The sequence below is a fragment of the Pelobates fuscus genome, chromosome 1 (genome assembly GCF_036172605.1).
Source record: "Pelobates fuscus isolate aPelFus1 chromosome 1, aPelFus1.pri, whole genome shotgun sequence".
Classification (NCBI taxonomy): Eukaryota; Metazoa; Chordata; class Amphibia; order Anura; family Pelobatidae; genus Pelobates; species Pelobates fuscus.
Window position 1 is genome coordinate 311,338,139 of NC_086317.1, and position 6,000 is coordinate 311,344,138.

The following is a 6,000-nucleotide window of genomic DNA, read 5'->3' on the forward strand; positions in this document are numbered from 1 at the left end:
AATACCAAAAATTAAGAATTTAAAAATATATTTTTATGCTTTTAAAACTTAATACTTCTATAATATTGCAGTCCTGTTTTGACCCTATCATCTCTGTCTTCCACAGTCAGAGTTTTAAAAGACCAATCTAGCAAACCTGAACAGTGCTTAGGGTCCCGCCCACCCCTCCCCTCACCACCCCACCCCACCCCACCCCAAGTTCCTTACTACATTTATAGATAGAATCCCACACACAACTTTAGATAATTCCAAATAGCAGCTGCAAACACTACCAGTAATGAGCACAATCTACCTTCTTAACCCCTAACACTCAGTCCTCCTCCTTACTTCTGCTCATTCTCTTTTCCTCTAATTACCTACCCATCAGAGCAATGCTCTATACTCTCCTCCTCTCCTTCTCTCTCATCTCCCTCAGAATCAAAATATCCCATTCCACCCACTTCCCTCAACAACACACTCACATTTACATTAATCCCTCTTTGCTACACTCCCCCCTTCTCTCATCTCAAGCCCTGCACTCATTTCTCTATTCTCTCTCTCCTGCTCTAACCCAATCTCACCCTAGTCGCCGCCCATATAAAACCCATTCACACCTCCTGTCACTATCTCTCCTCCTACTTCTGGCAGCTGGTGACGTCTCTCCCAACCCAGGGCCCCTCACCTCATCTGCTCACACCAAAATAACTAGAAACCATGCAAACCTCCTCCAAATACCCTGCAGTTTATCCTCCTCTACCAAAATTCAGTGTGCACTCTGGACCGCTCGCTCCATTTGTAGTAACATCAAATCTACAGCTATACATGACCTCACCATCTCTAACTCACTCACAATACTGGCACTCACTGAGACCTGGCTGTCCCCATCCGATACCGCTACTCCTGCTTCTTTATGTTTCGGTGGTCTACAGTTCTTCCATACTCCTAGACTCGACTGTTAAGGAGGTGGTGTAGGCATCCTTCTCTCCCCTCAATGCACCTTTCAACCTATCCTCCCTGCCCCTGCCCTATCATTTACTTCCTTTGAAGTTTACACTGTATGCCTTTTTAAGCCCCCCCCCCCCCCCCCCCCGGTCACCCTAAACTATTTATTGAACACTTTTCCTCCTGGTTACCGCACTTTCTTTCCTCTAGCACTCCCTCTCTCATACTTGGGGACTTCAATATCCCTATCAACAAGCTCAACTGCCCTGATGCCTCTCGTCTGCTCTCTGTAACCTCCTCCTTTGGACTCACACAGATTTCTTCCTCAGCAACTCACACTGCAGGAAACACTCTTGACCTCATCTTCACCAATCTCTGTACCACCTCTGATCTCTCCACTGTTCCATTTCCTTTGTCTGACCACCATCTGCTAACATTTAACATCTGCATACCCCATACCAAAATTTCATCACCATCAACTCTCCAACCTCGCAGAAACCTCAACTCCCTCGATCTCCAGCACTTCTCCACCACACTCCAAACACTCCTTTTACCCATCTCAAATCTCAACTGCCCTAACTCTGCAACCTCACTCTACAACTCCACTCTCTCCTCTCAACTTCACATCATGGCACCTCCTACAGTTAAACGCAGCAAGCGCCCCCAACTACAACCCTGGCACACTAAGCTGGCCGTTACCTCCAAAAATGTTCCAGAACTGCTGAACGCTGCTGGAGAAAGTCTCACTTTGCATATGACTTTGTCCATTATAAATTTTTGCTGCGCTCCTACAGCATGGCTCTTTCCTCTGCAAAAGTAAACTACTTCAAAACCCTCATAAGCACATTGTCCTATCAACCCAAACACCTGTTTCACACTTTTGATGCTCTTCTTCGCCCTGTGACTCCCCCTCCTTCCACCACCTTGTCCGCCACAAACTTTGCATCTCATTTCACTGAGAAGATCTCTACAATCAGGAAAGAGATCTCTAATCTCTCTCCTACCCCTATCATTACATCACCCAACCCCACTCCCCCTGCCATCCTATGCACATTTGCACCTGCTACAGCACAAGAGGTTTCTGCTCTGCTCCTGTCCTCCCGCCCCACCACCTGCTCCCTTGATCCTATTCCCTCGCATCTCATCCGCACTTTGTCTCCCTCTCTTGCTCTTCCTCTCGCTAGCATTTTCAATCCCTTTCCTCTGGCACATTTCCCTCACCCTTCAAACATGCAACCGTAACCCCAATTCTGAAAAAGCCCAACCTTGATCCCAACTCCCCATCCAACTACCGCCCTATCGCGCTACTGCCATTTGCTTCCAAGATCCTCGAGAGAGTTGTGACAGACTTTCTCGAATCCAACTCTCTGCTTGACCCCCTTCAGTCTGGATTCCGCGCTGGTCACTCTGTCGAAACTGCTGTGACCAAAGTATCCAACAATTTAATTGCTGCTAAATCTCACGGCCAATACTCTATCCTAATCCTCCTTGATCTTTCTGCCACATTTGACACTGTTGATCATCAACAGCTTCTTCACATTCTTCATAACTTTGGTCTACGGAATACTGCTCTCTCCTGGTGCTCCTCCTACCTCTCCCAGCGCTCTTTCAGTGTTTCTTTCTCTGGTTCTGCCTCTTCTCCCCAACCCCTCTCTGTCGGCGTCCCCCAAGGTTCTGTCCTCGCCCCCCTATTGTTCTCTATCTATACTGCCTCCCTTGGTAAACTCATCAGCTCCTTTGGTTTCCAATATCATTTATATGCAGATGACATGCAAATCTACCTGTCCTCCCCTGATCTCTCTCCGCCCACCTTGACTCGTGTTTCTGACTGCCTCTCTGCTATTTCCAACTGGATGGCTGCTCACTTCCTTAAACTCAACCTGTCCAAAACAGAACTTCTAGTTCTTCCTCCCTCAAGTGCTGCTACTCCTGTTGTCTCCATCCAAGTCAACGGCGCTACTATCACCTCTACCTCGCAGGCTCGCTGCCTAGGAGTTCTTTTCGATTCTGACCTCTCTTTTACTCCCCATGTCCAATCGATAGTCAAATCCTGTCGCTTCCAACTCAAGAACATAGCGCGCATCCGCCCATATCTAACACCAGACGCGGCTAAGATACTGGTTCATGCTGTTGTTCTCTCTCGCCTCGACTACTGCAATCCCCTTCTCACCGATCTTACATGTTCCCAGCTTGCACCGCTGCAATCTATAATTAATGCGGCTGCGAGGCTTATTTTCCTGTCCGGTCGCACCTCCCACGCCTCCACGCTCTGTCAGTCCCTGCATTGGCTTCCAGTTAGATATAGGGCCCAATTCAAAACTCTGGCGCTTACTTACTAATCCCTACATAATGCTGCTCCAACATACCTATCCTCCCTCATACACAAGTATGTCCCGTTGAGACCCCTGTGCTCATAACAAGACCTACGTCTATCCTCTGCCCAGATCCCCACCTCTGACGCTCGCCTTCAAGACTTCTCTAGGGCTGCGCCTATTCTGTGGAACTCCCTTCCCTCCTCAATCAGATTTTCACCCAGCCTCCACTCCTTCAAAAAATCTTTGAAAACTCTCTTCTTCATTACAGCGTATCAATTAAACTGTCAGCAGGCTTCTCATCCCCCACCCCAGGACTTCTTTCCTGCAACTGTCAAAAATGACCTACCAAGCACTCAATAAACCCTTCTCTAACAAACTATTTAATTCCCCTACTTTAACCCTTTGTGTCACTATACCCCACTCCCTCTAGCATGTAAGCTCAATACGTCCAGTGGTCTGATCTCAATTATGTGTCTGTTAGTCCACCCAGCGCTACGGAATTTGTTGGCGCTATATAAATAATAAAATAATAATAATAATAATAGTCATGTCAGAGATCCAGCGAATGGTGACAGAAGTTGTTTATAATGAATTAAAACATGCCTCTTAAACTACACCTTTCTTTTTTTCCTGAGAAAAAAAAATCCCAGCATGCACCTAGCATGATCCTGACGGGTTGCTCACTTCCTGTATTTTAAATTTGGTATAAATTATTGTATAACTATTGCAGACAAGAAATTATATGAGTTGGTTTAGATATGTGGCTAAATTGACTACAACATTTTTTTTTCAGGGCAAATAGATTCAAAACTATTACTAAAAATGTCCAACAACGTTTAACCATGAAATAGTAATGTTTTCTCTGCTCTGTTGAGAATGGTGGCTCTAGTTTAATGATTTTGTGACTCAAAATCACAGTTGTTTATTGCTGAGCAATTTGCACTGTCTGAAATAAATATACAGAAAATAACGCATACTCGCATCCATTTAAATTAAATCCCGCAAATGAGGGCAAAGGTGATAGTGTTTATAGCTGTGTTATATGCATGAGCTATAATTATCCTTCACATGCAGTCCCATTTGACTCAAGCTATGTTTAGTATAATCCTACCCATCTTTTCCAGTAGTAAATCACGTCTTCTTGTGTGGGGATGAAATCCGTATTTGTTTTACATGACTACAAAGCATATTTCTGAAGTAGCACCGTTCTGGGTGTTAATTTTCTGTCACACACTTCATAGTTGAGTTTTATTTATGGATTTCCAAATAATGTGGGCATTTTTAAATCAAAGTTTCTGCTTTAAGAGAGGGTTTAACATGAGGTGCTACATTGTATTTCAGGACATAACAGCCACTCACACCTATATAGATAGAGCAGACTTCATATGAGGCCTGTTCTGCAAGGGGATATGTAGAATGGCAAAGTCTGAGAGAAGTCATTATGACAACACCAGTGAAAAACACATAAATGAATGTATAACCATTGAGACTCAGAATCCACCCTGCCCACACACATACTTATCTAAATTAAAAAGCAATCCAATTTCAATTCACTTTCAAATTTTAGAGAATAACCATGCCTGGATTTATTGTACTCTCTTCTTGGAGCAAGATAGCCAGTAAAAAGGTAAACAGTTCCAAATTAAGATGTGAATCTTAATACAAAGATACAATTGACCACCAGTGGCCCTAAAAACGTTATATTGTCTGCCATACTGAGACAATAATATTAGAGGCCCTGGTCATCTAGAATGTGAATCTGGAATAAAACCCTTTTTTTTTTTCCAGAAAGCACAGCACTAAGGTTTAATAGACATGCATGCTTTCTCTCCACTCCAGAGTTAACGTTCTTGTGTTTTTTTAATCAAATTCTATGAACTCGATTTAAACAAAGTATGCAGTATTCTCTTAACATGACAAGTATGTGGGATTGGAATGTAAATTGAGATATATAGTTTCCATCCCACTTTCACTACTTTGATTAATAATTTTACATTCTACCATTTGATCACTTTCCTTATTCTGGTCAGAGAAATGTTAGCAAAGGAAGCAGGAGATTCATAAATCCTGTTACATTTAGTTATCCTCCATTCTTCAACGTTAAACATTTCCTTCATTTGTGCCAGGATAAACATAAAGCTATCACAGGACGAATCAGAGTAACAGGTTCTATGAAATAATGTCAAATAATTGTATTCTCAGTATTTCAGTATAAACAACAGTCCAACAATAACGTATTTTTTTTTTGAATTACCTTCTATTTTGACATTATTATTTGCATGTAAAAATCATTTGAATGAAGTATATAGACTTTGCTTTTTTTTTTTTTTAAATCTTTTAAAATGTTTTCGACAATTTCACATTTAGAGTGCCAGTATTAAATAAATCCATATTATATTTCATATATAGCATTAAACTTTCCAATAAACAGCTTAATCGACTGACAATCCAAGGTCTCACCTGCAGTCAATGTGTGTAGCCTCTGTTCTCCAAGAAGTGAATGAGGATACGGAGACAACTGCTCTGGAGTTTTGAGTTCCTGGATTACTCAAACAATCCCCCCAGTAATTAGCAAGAAGGCCATTCTTCTGCCAGTTGAGCTATTAATATAATTAATATCTCAATGCAGATAAGAACCATAAAATCTCAATGCCAGCATCCTTTTAAGGCATCACCAGAGACAGAGATGTGCAAGCCTGAAGATGAAAATAAACAAATTCTTAGCTACAACTATAATCAACAGCCATTGTTGATTATGTCTGAA

The 6,000-nt window shown here is 42.4% G+C and overlaps 1 protein-coding gene across 1 annotated transcript in view; it reads right to left on the bottom strand.

Annotated features, from left to right (window-relative positions):
- The window catches only part of FHL2 (four and a half LIM domains 2), a 98,238-nt gene extending 92,457 nt beyond the window's left edge, over nt 1-5,781 (bottom strand). Inside the window, exon 1 of the mRNA XM_063458583.1 lies at nt 5,697-5,781. The gene's annotated coding sequence lies outside the window, so the exon portion shown is untranslated. The remainder of the gene's footprint in view (nt 1-5,696) is intronic.
- Between the last annotated feature and the right edge of the window lie 219 nt (nt 5,782-6,000).